Source organism: Aricia agestis, chromosome 5 (assembly GCF_905147365.1).
Source record: "Aricia agestis chromosome 5, ilAriAges1.1, whole genome shotgun sequence".
NCBI classification, from domain to species: Eukaryota; Metazoa; Arthropoda; class Insecta; order Lepidoptera; family Lycaenidae; genus Aricia; species Aricia agestis.
Genome location: NC_056410.1, coordinates 16,948,494 through 16,962,840, shown reverse-complemented (window position 1 = coordinate 16,962,840; position 14,347 = coordinate 16,948,494). Strand labels below are relative to the sequence as shown.

At 37.0% G+C, this 14,347-nt stretch overlaps 1 protein-coding gene across 1 annotated transcript in view; it reads right to left on the bottom strand.

The window, feature by feature from the left end:
* The window catches only part of LOC121727137, a 28,982-nt gene that overhangs the window by 13,129 nt on the left and 1,506 nt on the right, over positions 1-14,347 (bottom strand). The window lies entirely within an intron of this gene.

The window sequence follows — 14,347 nt, the reverse complement described above, 5'->3', positions numbered from 1 at the left end:
TGCAACTCCAAACCATTACGAAGCCTGCATCATAGGCCACTGTTTCCGGTAAGTTTGATGGCCTGTAGCTTTCCTTATAATTTATCCACATTCTTTATCGCCTGTCAATACAATGTACACAGAATTTGCTCCCATCACTGTACAGCACAAGATTTCACTCACTTGTCTAATTTTGATGTTCACGCGCAAATCTTAGCCTGGCTCTTCGGTATCCTGTCTCAAGTTTTGGTGCCCTTGCTGCCACTTTTGAGTTTAATTTAACTTCTTTGAGTCTTCTTCTTACTGTACAATCACTTACACGTTCATCTTGGACCTGTTCCGACAGGTTTCGTGTCTGCATAGCAGTTTGAGGTCGATTTCTTAAGTTTTGTTTCCTTACAAAATGGTCATCCTGAACCATTGACACCCGATATCTGCCTTGTTCTCGTCTCCGAACGTAAGATCCAGTCTCTCTGAAGCGTTGAAAGTTACGATGAACCACGGAAGCCGACACACCTGGCCTGACTGACCGAACGGTAGGTGTGACCTTTCTCTATCGTGGTTACAGCTCTAGCTGTCGCAGATGCTGGGAAATCACTAATTTTGTATCTAAGTAATGTGTTCTTCCAAAAACCAAACAATCAAATGAGCTGAGCATACCTTGCACCCCGCTAAAACGCCATTCTTATCAGGAACACTTACAACGTCAATAATCGAAAAACACTTATTAGGGCATAATTGCTATAAAAACCTGTCAACTTGCCAGTTTTGTTTAATATTTTATTTCTTGAATGAGCTTAGAAGCTATAAAAAAGGCTTTCAGACAGCCCGGCCCACTTGAGTTCAAGTTTTGGCCCTTTTTACCAATGTTCCGCTAATTTTGCCAGTGTGTGTATTTACAATAATAATATTATGGACATCAGATATATAGATTTTCATTATCGTATAGAAAAAATGTGTATAATATGAAATATCTTTATATTATTCCGTGTATAATATTATTGTTAGCTATAAACCTCGATGCAGCTTATATTTTCATTACATTATCAAACTGGAGCAGAATGTTTTGTAGCGAGGGCGCATTGTACGTGTCGCATCATAATTTCCCGTGCATGCATATCAAATGTTATCTACTAACATATATATGAGAGGTATGATCATTATCATCACCTGTTTTCCCACTAAACTTTAGTTCGCTTCCACAATACACCATAGTATAGTTTTGTTATAACTTATTAGTGAGAGTGAAACTGCTTTCAGAAAGTGGAGATTAGGTGACCAACCTTTAAATGATAGAAGTACTAAACTGATTTTCATGAAAAATAAAATGATATAGTGCGTTCAGACCCTTATAACGTGGTAAAATGTATAAATTCCGTCCGCTTTAAAGTTGACGAATAAACCAAGTTACTTTTTCAGGCTAAAGTGAAATTAAAGTACACGTAAAACTAAGGATTGTGTGAAAAATTCAAGTACCTACCGGTTGCTATTAAGGCCAAAAAAGTCACGTTTGTTGTATGGGAGCCCCCCTTTAAATATCAATTATATTTTGTTTTTAGTGTTTGTTGTTATAGCGGCAATAGACATACACAATCTGTGAAAATTTCAACTCTCTACCTATCACCGTTCTTGAGTTACAGCCTGGAGACATACAGACGGACAGACGGACAGACAACGAAGTCCCAATAATAATAATACTCCCCACACCGGTTTCGGTGACGGTGGCCGGTTTCATTGAAACCAGGCCAGGTACGCAGGAGTAATTTTATAGTGCCCAAGTGTGTGCGCAGTACACAAGAGCACTCTCTATTCCTTTTTTTTTACTCTCATAACCCAGTGGGACGGAAGACCGACACGACTGGCGAGAGATCAGGCGCAGGACCGACTTTTTACATGCCCATCCGACGCATGGATCATCTTACTTGTCAGACAATCAGGTGATCAGCCTGCATTGTCCTAACCAAACTTGGAAATAACATGTTTCCAACGCGGGATTCGAACCCACGACCTCCGGAGTCGAGAGCGACGCTCTAACCACTAGACCACGGAGGCGTTAAACCTAAACCTAAAAAATTAAATTAAATTCTCAATACATCTGGTCAGTGACCAGCAGTTATTGAAATAAAAATCCCGCTATTCATACCTAGAATTTACTACCGTATGCATACCTAAAGAATACTTGAAAATATATTATTATAATAACATTAGTCGAAATACAGTCCATGCGGCTTGGCTCACGGGGGTGCAATCATGTCTTGCCGGATAACTTGGCCAGCTTCCAGTCCGATAGACTAATCCCTAGACACTACTAACTGCTTTTTACTACCTAATTCTTTGGGATGTATTTAAAATTCACAGATAAGGTTAAAAGTACTTTTAGGTGTAAGTTGTAAAGCTCTGGGATGGTTTTAGATGTGGGTAATATAGGAAGATGGGAATGACTTAAGAACTGGTAATTTTAGGCTAGCGCTCATTTTAGAAACAACAGTCTTCAGACAAGATGCGAACACACAAACACATTTAGTATTACAAATTACAATAGTTATTCTGTCTTAAGGCTCCTTACTAACGAGCGTTCACCATTTTTATGTAAAATTTTAAATTAAGGGTGTGTTGTGTGATGTTTCATGTGTGAAGCAGGCAGCTATTTCAAATTGATTGCTTGCGTATGGCCAAGTTTCATTCATCGAACTGAAATTACAATTAGGTTATACAAGGTGTAACAAAACCAAGTGATAATACTTTAGGGGGTGTATGTGTTCCTGACATAGAGTTCACTGTGAAAGTAGCAGCAGAAAGAGCAATTTTTTTGTGATTTGTATGGGTTATATAAAATATATAAAAAAAGTTACTCTTTCAGAGCTGCTACCCTGCTAGCTGGACCCATTACATACACACCCTAAAGTATTATTACTTAGATTTGTTACACCCAGCGGGGCTAAAATGGTCGCTTTGAAGAATCATGATATAAATCATAATATGATTCATTTTTCTAGAATCGCAATATGCGACTCTGCTTGTAATTCATTTCTGTATATTTATACTGATTTGACATTTGTCAGTTTGACAGTTTTGACAATTCATTTGCTGAATTGATTGAGAGGAATTGCTAAATGTGACCATTTTAGCCCCGCTGTATTTCCGAGCGTAAGTACACCGATTCTGGTGATCTAGTATGAAGATGGACCGCAATCTACTATCTGCGCTCTACGGTACTTAAATTTACATTTTAATCTTATGCCCGTATTTTGTCCAGTCCGTATTTGTAAGTGACCAGAGGAAACCTTGTATCAATTATGTCCGTCACTTCGTATTCAACGTGTATCATAGTTTAGGTTGACAGTCACGTAAGGTCAAATTTCGTAACTCTGTTAAAATACACTATTATTATTTTGAAATCTGTCGCAATGCCTTTAGAATAATAGTCAAATGTCAAAGGAAAGTTCACTGAATAAACAGCTAACGAAGTAATAATGAAATACGTATATTTATACGTACTTTATTATGTAATGATTACTATCTCTTTATTCACTGCGTATCTTGAAAGAAAATCATCAAATGATAATTATAATATTTTCGAGTTTAAAAAAAATCTCACCAGCTCACGGCAAACTTATTACGGCCGTTCCCAATATTTGATCTATCTCTGGTTTTGCCCTACTAGAGATAGGAATAGCTCACAATTGACATAAAATATATGTCTCTAATGTCTAATGTGAGCTATTCCTATCTCTCGTAGGGCAAAACCAGAGATAGATCAAATATTGGGAACGGCCGTTAGTTATATAGGTTAATACAATCACTTATTCACTGTGTGGTTTAAGTATTAGTCAAACTGTATTTATAAAACTAACATTGTGCACAAAATAAATGGTTTTGAAATTAAGGCTAATCGATCGTTTTGTGTTACACCTACTTTCGCTATGTATATACTCGTAGCATAGTTTACCATCATTAATTTTTGTCCTCTAACGGGAAATTAAATACAATGGGAATTCGCGAATATCAAGGCTAGTAGCACTGTAAACACTAAACGTAAATACTATAATTATGCAAAAATGTGTCGCAAAAATGTGTCTATTTCTCCTGTCTGTCCTTATGTGCTTTTTCTTCATGTTTGATGCCTTAACCGATCTAAGCGAAATTTTGTATCATTCGGTTCGATTTTCTACCTTCGATTTTTTGCCCATCCCTGACGTCAGTAACGACTAACGACTTAATGGATACATGTGTGACTCCTTCGCATTAGAGTAGTCTCCAAGTCAATGCTGCACATAAACTGAACTGGTTGAAGTTGGTGCTACGAATTTCCTCTGTGGATGAGTATTCGTAGCGGCCAAGGTGCCTGTTTCTGCTCTGTAGTAGAGGGGCAGTCAAGGAGAAGGTGAATAGGTGTCTCGTTCTCCTCGCAGAATCGCAAGTCGTAATGCTACTACCTATTGTTGAGTTTACATTGCCCAGTGAGGATTCCGGTAAGGATTCTTATTTGGCTCCTACTTCCTACCTATGGTGAGAACTGTGGTGAGTACTAATTTCGACAGTTTTGTTAAATGTCTACGATGCCTTGTCGTATCAAAGAACTGTTACATGTCACAAACCTAAAAACTTTACAATATAACCTCCTCCTTTTTGGAAGTCGGTTAAAAATCGCGAGCGACCTCTGTGCTCTCTCTAGAGGTCAAAGGTAACAGGCTAGCAATAGCTTATTGGACCCAATAAGCTATTGCTAGCCTATTACCTTTGACCTTTAGTGATTAGTCTTGATCAAAATGTTAGTTGGGCAACGAGTTATACCGAAGCAGTCGTATCCGAAGCAGTCGTGATGTGTCATCCATGATTGCCATGCCCTTATCTACCCCATCATTGGTGTACTGTAATGTAGATCCTTCTATATTACGACTACTGGCTAGAATCTAGATTATTGTAAGGTCAAAATACTCCGTTTTGTTTCATACTGTAATAGATGAAAACCGACTTAGTAGTTAGAGCTTTCTATTAGGCATCAACAATTATTTAAAAACATAATAATAATTTTGTAGAAATTGACTGTTGTCCTAGGGTCTTCAACCATTCATTTTTAGGAGTTCCAGCTAACTATTTAGAATTTGATGTTTCGTTAAGTAATTACTAATTTTAGTGAGCAAATTACCTTATTATTTAGTTTCTAATCAATGTCATTCTGTGAATAAAATACATCTATGCACTTTATGTTTTATAATAATAGTTTATTGTAATATTTGCATAATGACTGAAGCTTATTCTAATAGAAATAATAGGCTTTGTCATCATGGGCAATATGTTCACATGGTTATTATATTGAGCAGATTTAAATAATATTGTAGACTGTAGTGCTTGCCCGCAACTTTGTTGCTTAAACATTCGATTATCGCGTAGGAGTCTGAACTTTAAATATCTCCAGATTCCAGAATATGTCACCCTAATCGGTTCATATTTTAGACTAACGCACTTTTGCAAAATCGGTAAGTCTGTTAAGAGGATTCCACACCGCCCTTTTTTCCATACAAACGTTGTCCCCTGTTTCCTCCCTGGATAATGCTAGTAGAGTTATAATTTTTTTCCTAAATATCTACGGCCACTAATAAAATGTCCCTATGTTTTCTTTTTTTTCTTAATTTAATTATTAATTAAGATATGAACGTTCAAAAACCCAAAAAAATGGCCAGATTTTCCGCTGTGTTCAAACGTCCAGAAAACAGATTTGGCTAGATTATACAAAAAAAGCAAAACATAGGAACACAGCTCAAGCCTTTTTTTAATCTTTAATGAAAAAAGTACTTAAATCGGTTAAGTTTTGGAGAAGGAATCAGGGGACAACGAATCGTTGATTTTCTGGATTTTCTGCAGTTGTCTCTATCGCGTTATGCGGCTTGAGGTAAGGGAGACAGCTATAGATATTACACGTACTTTTTTTCATTTCTCTAGCCCCTGTTGTATCCTCTTAAGATTTGGCATTTCCACGTTACCCGATTATGGACCAATATAAGCGACTGTGTAGAAGAGCATGTATTGCCCTTCATCAAAATCGATTGCACATAATATTATAAGGCATCATGAGTTACCTATATCCCAACGCGATGAAGAGCTCTTGGCTCAATTTATACCGCCGCGGAATGGAACGGAATGGAAGCGTCAATTTCGCCTCCTGTCAGGAAATTGGCACCGGAGAATTCTCGAGAATTTCGTGGAAGACGCGCGTCCTATTTTTTGGTTCGTATTTAATTTGTGTTAAACTCAATAGTTTTACACAAATTAAATACGAACTTTATATCAATAAATATGAAATATAAAGTTTATTGTGCTAATGTACAGTTTCATTGCAAAAAGTTGCTTCCGTTCCGTTCCGCGGCGGTACCAATTGAGCCTTAAAAACGCCGATTATTAGGTACTAGCGACCCGCCCCGGCGACGCACGGGTACAAAATTAATAGCCACTGAAAGAATGATTAAAATCGATAGCCTATGATCCACAGAACACACCTTCAAGTGGTCTACTTCTTATCTGTGCCAAATAACATAAAAATTGCTCCCTTTCAAATAATTTCCCCCGTTTTTTCTACATTCTCCTATTAGTCTTAGCTTGATAAAATATAGCCCTATACCTTCCGCAATAAATGGGCTATCTAAAACTGAAATAATTTTTCAAATCGGACCAGTAGTTCCTGAGATTAATAAGGGAAAAAAAGCGACTTTGTTTTATAATACGTATAGATAGATTATTTATTAAAGACACATATTCTTTGAACTGGCCAAAATAAGGAAACTTGTTGAACTCCTCAATTGATATAAAAGGAAGCGGTGCGGCACCTCATATGAATTCAGGATCCATGTCTGTATGGTTTAATTTGTGGACTGATGTAGGGTTGCCACTGTCTTGTTTTTCCATGGACACGTCCTACTTTTTGTCCTGGGATTTGAATGGGAAGTCACGGACTACAGAGTTTCCTTCTTTAAAAAACTTAGTTGTCAGTTGTAACTCGTATAATAATTTTATCAAATATCGAGGTACAAGATTAAAATATTGATATTTTAATGACTTCTTACTATTGTAACATTGTACTTTTTGTTTCCAAAAGGAATCGTTCTAGTTTTCCAACTGCTAATCTTGGTTTTTAAATCGTAGCTTGGCAACCCTAGCTAGAGGTCACGTTTGAGGAGAGTGGGGACCCCGACGTTCAACACTCGTACGTGTTTCAGTCGCTAATGTTATTCAGATATACTGGAAAAAGAAAAGAAATGTTTTGTGAACACATTAACCTTTTCTGGGAATGTAAATTATTGACAATTCAGTCAGCTGCTGGAGAAAAAATTTGTAACAGCACGTTTTGATATGACAAAAAAATAGCGTCGTCCTTCGTCAAGGTATCACAGTTGGCCAAATTCTTCAAAAAATGGCTTCTAGTTAATACACTTTTTGGAAAACGATTTAAGCCACTTCAAGAAGTCCTTTCGAAAATGTACGATCATTTTACGGATCTAGATACGCGGTAGCGCATATCAAGGAAAGAAAGAAAAAACTTTATTTGGTACAACAATAAATGCACTATCAGATAGGTAGGTTGATTCATTGGCAGATGGTTAACCTACGTAATTTGGTCGCGCTATGTCAAAAACAGCCGTCAGATCCATAAAGTTAATATACCTAGCGGAAAAGAGAAACAAAGGCCTGAGCAAGAGAGATGTCACTATCAGTAACACTGTGTGGTAAAAAGAGAAGTGTGATACATGTCAGCAGCACTCTTTTTTGACGTCCAGTCGGCACGTGCCGCACGTTGACAATTTAATCTCATAGAAATCATGTAAATCAAAGTTCAAATCAAGAAAAACGAATAGCATATCAGCCACGACACGAATTTCGCGTTATGTGATTGCCAGAACGCGTCGTGGCCGTTTTCATCATAGCAACGACGCAAATTTCGCGTCGTGGCTGTTTCACTGTGACCACAACGCGTTGTGAGCTATTTTTTCGCTCACTGAGCGATTTCGGTCTTTGAGCGTAACATATACACATATATTTTTTACACACAGATGAAAACAATTTCAGTTTCGTTTGACAGCTCGAGATTGTTGCTCTATTCCTCTAGGTATATGAACTTTATGGTCAGATCACAACTAAAATTAATTCAATGTTATGGTCATTATGGTCTCTAACAACGAAGTTCAACGAACAAATAACGTAGGTCCGTCATCTGCGTATGAATCATTTTTAGGGTTCCGTAGCTAAATGGCAAAAAACGGAACCCTTATAGATTCGTCATGTCTGTCTGTCTGTCTGTCCGTCCGTATGTCACAGCCACTTTTCTCCGAAACTATAAGAGCTATACTATTGAAACTTGGTGAGTAGATGTAGTCTGTAAACCGCATTAAGATTTTGATACAAAAATGGAAAAATTATCAAAAATTTTAGGGGTCCCCATAGGTACAACTGAAACAAAAAAATTTTTTTTCGTCTAACCTATGCGTGTTCTATGGATACGTCTTAAAAAATCACATTGAGGTTTCTCATATAATTTTTTTCTAACCTGAATAGTTTGCGAGAGACACTCTTCCAAAGTGGTAAATTGTGTGCTCTCTCCCCTTTAACTTCTAAAGTATAATTATGATAATTACAAAAAAAATATATGATGTACATTACTATAAAAACTACCAACGAAAATTGGTTTGAACGAGATCTAGCAAGGAGTTTTTTTTATTTTTTTATACGTCATGAAATATAAAAATAAATCAAAAACCTTTTAATTTCGTAAAAATAAACCCTATTGCTGCTGCGGAACCCTTCATTGGCGAGTCCAACTCGCACTTGGCCAGTTTTTTTTCGATGGTGTGGTGGACAATCAAAAGCATTTCAAAGTCATGTCAAATTGGCACGGCACCTACTCAGTACTTCCAAACAGGAAATCAAATAATTTTATGTAACCCAACACAGGAAATGTATGAAATCAATTAAACTTTACAGAGAAGGTAAGTTTTAATTGCGAGAACTGGGTGATGAGTAAACTAAGGAAAGGCTCAGATCTCACAACTCTCAGACGAAAATTAAATGTAAAATTAAATCACGTTCAAACCGTTAAAATTAAGATTACTCAGAGTCAGTTCACATTGTGACACGACGAGGCGATACAATTCAAAATTGGAACATTTGTCTCAACACCGCAGGTGGCAAATATGTTGATTTAATGTGTGTTGTTTAGAAAATCAGTTATCATGTAGTTTTGAATGGTCAACTGACCCTAAGGTGATTTGATGTACTGTATCCAATTATTTCCTTGGTAAATGGCAACATAGGCTGTATTTATTTTTGCTATTTTACTTTATTATACTACTATACTAGATTATATTATTGCTATTGTGGTTATCATTACATTTGCTCTTATGGCCATAACAAAAACTTGGCTATGAAATACTGTTTTTAACAATAGGAGCATTACTAACCACAAGTTATTATTAGTTGAAAACCGTTTAAAATACCAAGGTTAAATCACAGTGTAAATACATACATATGTGGGTCACACTGAAAATGTTTAGAACTAGCCAGTTAGAATTATTACTAATGAAAACTTTTTTTTAATTACAATTTTAGAACTCTTTGGTAACATAATCTGGTAAGTATATTACATTTACTTGTCGTTTGTTTTGGTGAATTGGCGGCAAGAAAATGAACTTAACGCGAGAAAATTTTTTGTTAATAAAATAATAATAATAAATAAAATAACTTTTTATTCAAAATGGGTATCATGATACACTTTTTGAAAGTCGAGCGAAGAAACTACGTTGCCTACCACCGGTTCGGGAACTACCCCGCCGAGAAGAACCGGCGTAAGAAACTCGCACGGGGCCATCTTTTACTAAAAAAATGATAATGATTTTTTATGACTTTCATTGTGGGCTTACTCAATAACAAAGCTTTAATAGGCTGCTATTACCATTTCATAATGAAGCCCCATCTCGTGTCACTATTTACAATTGGTTTAACGAGTTTAAACGTGGACGTAGCAATCTCACTGATGATCCGCGTGAGGGACGTGCTTTAACAGCGACTACTGAAGTTAACATTAGTGTTGTGCGACGCAGGATAGAGGGAGATAAAAGAGTGACCTACCAGCAGATGCGGGCAAGCCTAGGCATTGCTATGAGTCAAGTTCAAAAAATATTACATGAACATTTAGGCGTCAGAAACCTTTGTACCAGATGCATTCCCCATACTTCAATCGACGACCAGAAACGCCTTTGCATGGACTGGTGTCGCCAAATGATAGATAAGTTCAACGGCGGTGACTCAAATGCTGTTGTGGGAATACGTACCGCCACACTGTATTTAACAACCTCACAGGTGATGAAAGCTGGATATATTACTACGAACCCGAAACCAAAAGACAATCAGCTCAAGAGGTGTTTCCTTTCGAGGTTTGGCCAAATAAGGTAAAGAAAGGAAGAAGTCAAGGCAAAGAGATGCCTCATTCTTTGGTCGGAAATGTAATTTTGCGACAGTTGTACTAGAAGATGAAAGGACAGTTACTGCAGAATGGTATGTCAATCGCTGTATGCCTGTCGTCTTGGAAAAATTTCGACAGCAGCGCCCTCGAAGCAGGACACTCCTTCACCACAACAATGCTTCAGCGCACTCCGCGAGACGGACTGTTGAATATTTGACTATGGCACGTGTTGAGATATTGAGTCATACGCCATATAGTCCTGGCCTGGCGCCCTGCGGCTTTAATTTATTCTCAAGAAATAAAGATAAAATTCGAGGTACTCGCTTTACGAGCCCTGAAGATGCGATGAAAGTGTACGAAAATACCACAGAAGAGACCCCTAAGAAAGACTGGGCCCACTGCTTTTTTCGGTGATTCCATCAAATGTGACGATGTGTAAAAAGGAACGGAGATTACTTCTAAAAACAATAAAAGTATTGTCAACTTTCTACATTAAGCCGTTTTTCATTTTCTAAACATTTTCAGCGTTACCTAGGTAGCATTAGGCATAGCCTTGAAATAAAACTCTTTCAACGGAGGAACAAATCTTAATTACGTGAGCATAGAAATTTACGCTAATAAGTATGTGCGTGCGCTGAATTTTTGGCTCTAGTATTTAATTTTTATTTATCAGGAACATGTATACAGTGTAAACATACAACATTTTTAAAACTGAAAACAATTTGTTTTCACAATTAGGAAGCTAAATAGTAAGAAATATTTCAAATGTGTGTAGTCAGCTGTCAAAGTATAAATACTTATAGAAGCGTGGAAGCGTGCTGGGCCCATAACCTGATGAAATCAAATAACTAATTGACTTTAAGCAATATAAAGTACACAAATTATTATAAGCACACGGACGCAGTTTCTCTTCGTATGTCAGAGGGACGAATCTCTTATGACAATTGACAAGTGACAACTAAATTGATCAGCTTCTTAAAAGTTAATTTTACCTAGAACGTCGCTGGTCGCGCTCAAACTCCAACAAACAAGTACTAGAAAAATTTGTAATTATGCAGGAATCTTCATATTTGTAATAAGTAATTACAGATCATCATCGATCTTTTACCCACAGCATCAATGATATGAAATATGAATTATGAAGTTGTCTACTGAATATTATTTATACTGTGGCTAAACGATGATTTGAGATTTCAGTGGCGACTGGAGATGGCCAATAAAAGGCGCTACGTGACCTGAGTCCCGCAGCCAATTGATTTACCATTTTGTTAGCGAAAATTAGGAGTTATAAGAAATACGTGCCAAGAACATTCCTAATGGAATATGATCTTTTATAACTTTACCAACAATTATAACTATAGACTGTAATGTGTAAGTACTTTGTTGAGAACAAAATAAGTAAGTAAAAGATTTGAATCCAAATTGTATTAAACTTTAATAAGTTATTAAGAAAGTATTTTACATAGTCTATTATTTATGCGAAATTTGTCTGTGACTTTTACTTCTTCACGCAAAAACTTCTGAACATGGGATGGTTAAATTTGTTATTGGACAAAGTATAAGAGTATTTAATATAGAATAAGAATAGTCTGGATTAACGAATTGATTAGTTTTTAACCCAAAACAACAATATTCCTGTGGGAGACTATACTTAATACTGTTTACTAGTTTTAGCCCCAGGAAATAGCTACTATACAAAATTCTTTATGAACCTTCTTATTTCATTTTAACAAAATTAATTCTGAGCGATTAACAGTTCGGCAATTAAATTTAAATTAGGAAAGCTTTAAAACAATGTTGTCCAATCAGCCAGAATCAGCGTCGTGTCTGACGAAAAACAGCTGTCAATGATAATCAAAAATATTGTCAATCCTTATTTTTCTCTACCACAGGCAAACGATTAACAGCTTGGCAATTAAATTTAAATTAGGAACGCTTAAAACGATATTGTCCAATCAGCGTCACGCTAAGTTAGACGAATGACAGCTGTCAATGGTAATCAGGGGCGCTGGAGAGGCCGGTTAAATTGGCGTGAATGAAGAGAACACAATGCTCGTGCCTAAATTAACAGGACTTTGAGTTAGCTGGTCTTGTACTCGGAGGGGCTTAATTCTTAAAGTTGAAAGGCGTCTTATGTTTGTACTAAAGGTGCATCCTTACGTTGGTTCGTAATGAATAAATGGATGGAATTATTTATTTATCCGTTTGTAATAGCTGTTGACTGTAAAACTCTGGAACGAACTGTCATCAGCAGTATTTTCAAACCAATACGACCTGCAAACCTTCAAGAGAGCGCATTTCCTCTTAAAAGGCGGGCAACGCACCTGCAGCTCTGAGAGAGTCCATGGGTGACGGTAGTTGCTTTCAATCAGGTGACCCGTTTGCTCCCTTATTTTATAATAAAAAGGTGACAGCTTATGAAAATGTCCCTAAATATTATATAGGTATGATAAAAGGTTTGCTGTGACATTAGCAGAGCAGAAAGAGTTACTTTTGAGTTTTGACTTTTATGTTTCCATGAGATTTGAGAATTGCTAATTACAAAAATACTGAGAATCGCTAATTTCATACGTGAGAGAGCCATGCTTCGGCACGAACGGGCCGGCTCGACCTGGTAAATACCACGTTTCGCCGAGTGAGTGAGTTTACCGGAGGCCCAATCCCCTACCCTATTTCTAGTCTATTTCAGTCGGGTTTCTAAATTCTTTAAATTTTAAAATCGTTATTGAAATCCAAACGTTGAACCTGATTAACCAAGGTATGCCCTTTGAAAAAGAACCAGCCTTAGCCACTAACTGGTTTATGATATCATGACGTTATAGCGAATGAGGTCGCGACTCGCGAGCAAATATAATAGAACAATAATCGCGATTATGAGAGGCAAACCATGCATACCACATGGCCAGTTGCTTCCAAAGTGTAGCGGATGGCCGGGCATCGCGAAACGCAAATGTCATAGAAATAATTGAGTTAAGTAGTGACATAAGTTGCGAACTGAGTTCTAATGTAGCTGTTAATGTTGATTATTACTTTTTTCTTTATTTCTTTTATCTAGTGGACGCTAGTCAGACAGGCATTGTCCTGTTTTAAAAACTATGAAGATTAAACTGAAAAAGTGGTAAGTCAAATTCGCACCACACTCGAGTCCAGCGTCTACGGTGCTCTCTAAATGAACGATGACATGAAAAACTGGCGCTATATCAATAAGAGGAAGGCATGAAAGAAGAGGTCAGGGCCCTTAGACATAAAAAACATGAGCAGTGAATGGAAAATTGAGAGTGAGGATAGGAAAATCTGGAACTATATCAAAAAGAGGAGGGCATGGAAGGAGCAGGAGGGAAATTGAATGCGAGCCATACAATACACCCATATGGCTCGCTTTCAATTTGCAGATTGGGAACCCCTGACCTAACCTACTGGAGTGGAACGACATAAATTATTTGATACAATTTGCATCCCGTTGACATCTGTTAGCGGCTCACGTATACTGAATAATTAATACGTTCGTTCATTACGATACCTATCAGAGCAATTTACGGCAGATTTCCATGGAAATCAGCCTTATGCGGTTGGTTTTAAGGATATATCAGAGGCAAAACAACTGGGAACACACAAAAATATAATGCTACGCGTGTAAGATGTCCAAACATCCTCCCAATTAGGCTGTGTGTAATGTAGCTTCGTTAGTATTCGTGTCATTGTTAACATCAAATTATATATGATTCAGAAAAAACTTCTTACGTAATACCAGAAGTTATTCTGGATTGTTGGGAACAACCATCAAAGTGTTTGAAAAAAGGATTTAAGTGCACACACGTGTGTAAAGTGTATTTGTGTGGGTAAATTAGTATAAATCCGATTTTAATAAATTTCTTTGCCTTAAGAAATGTATTAACTCTTTTCGCAATGATTGTGTAC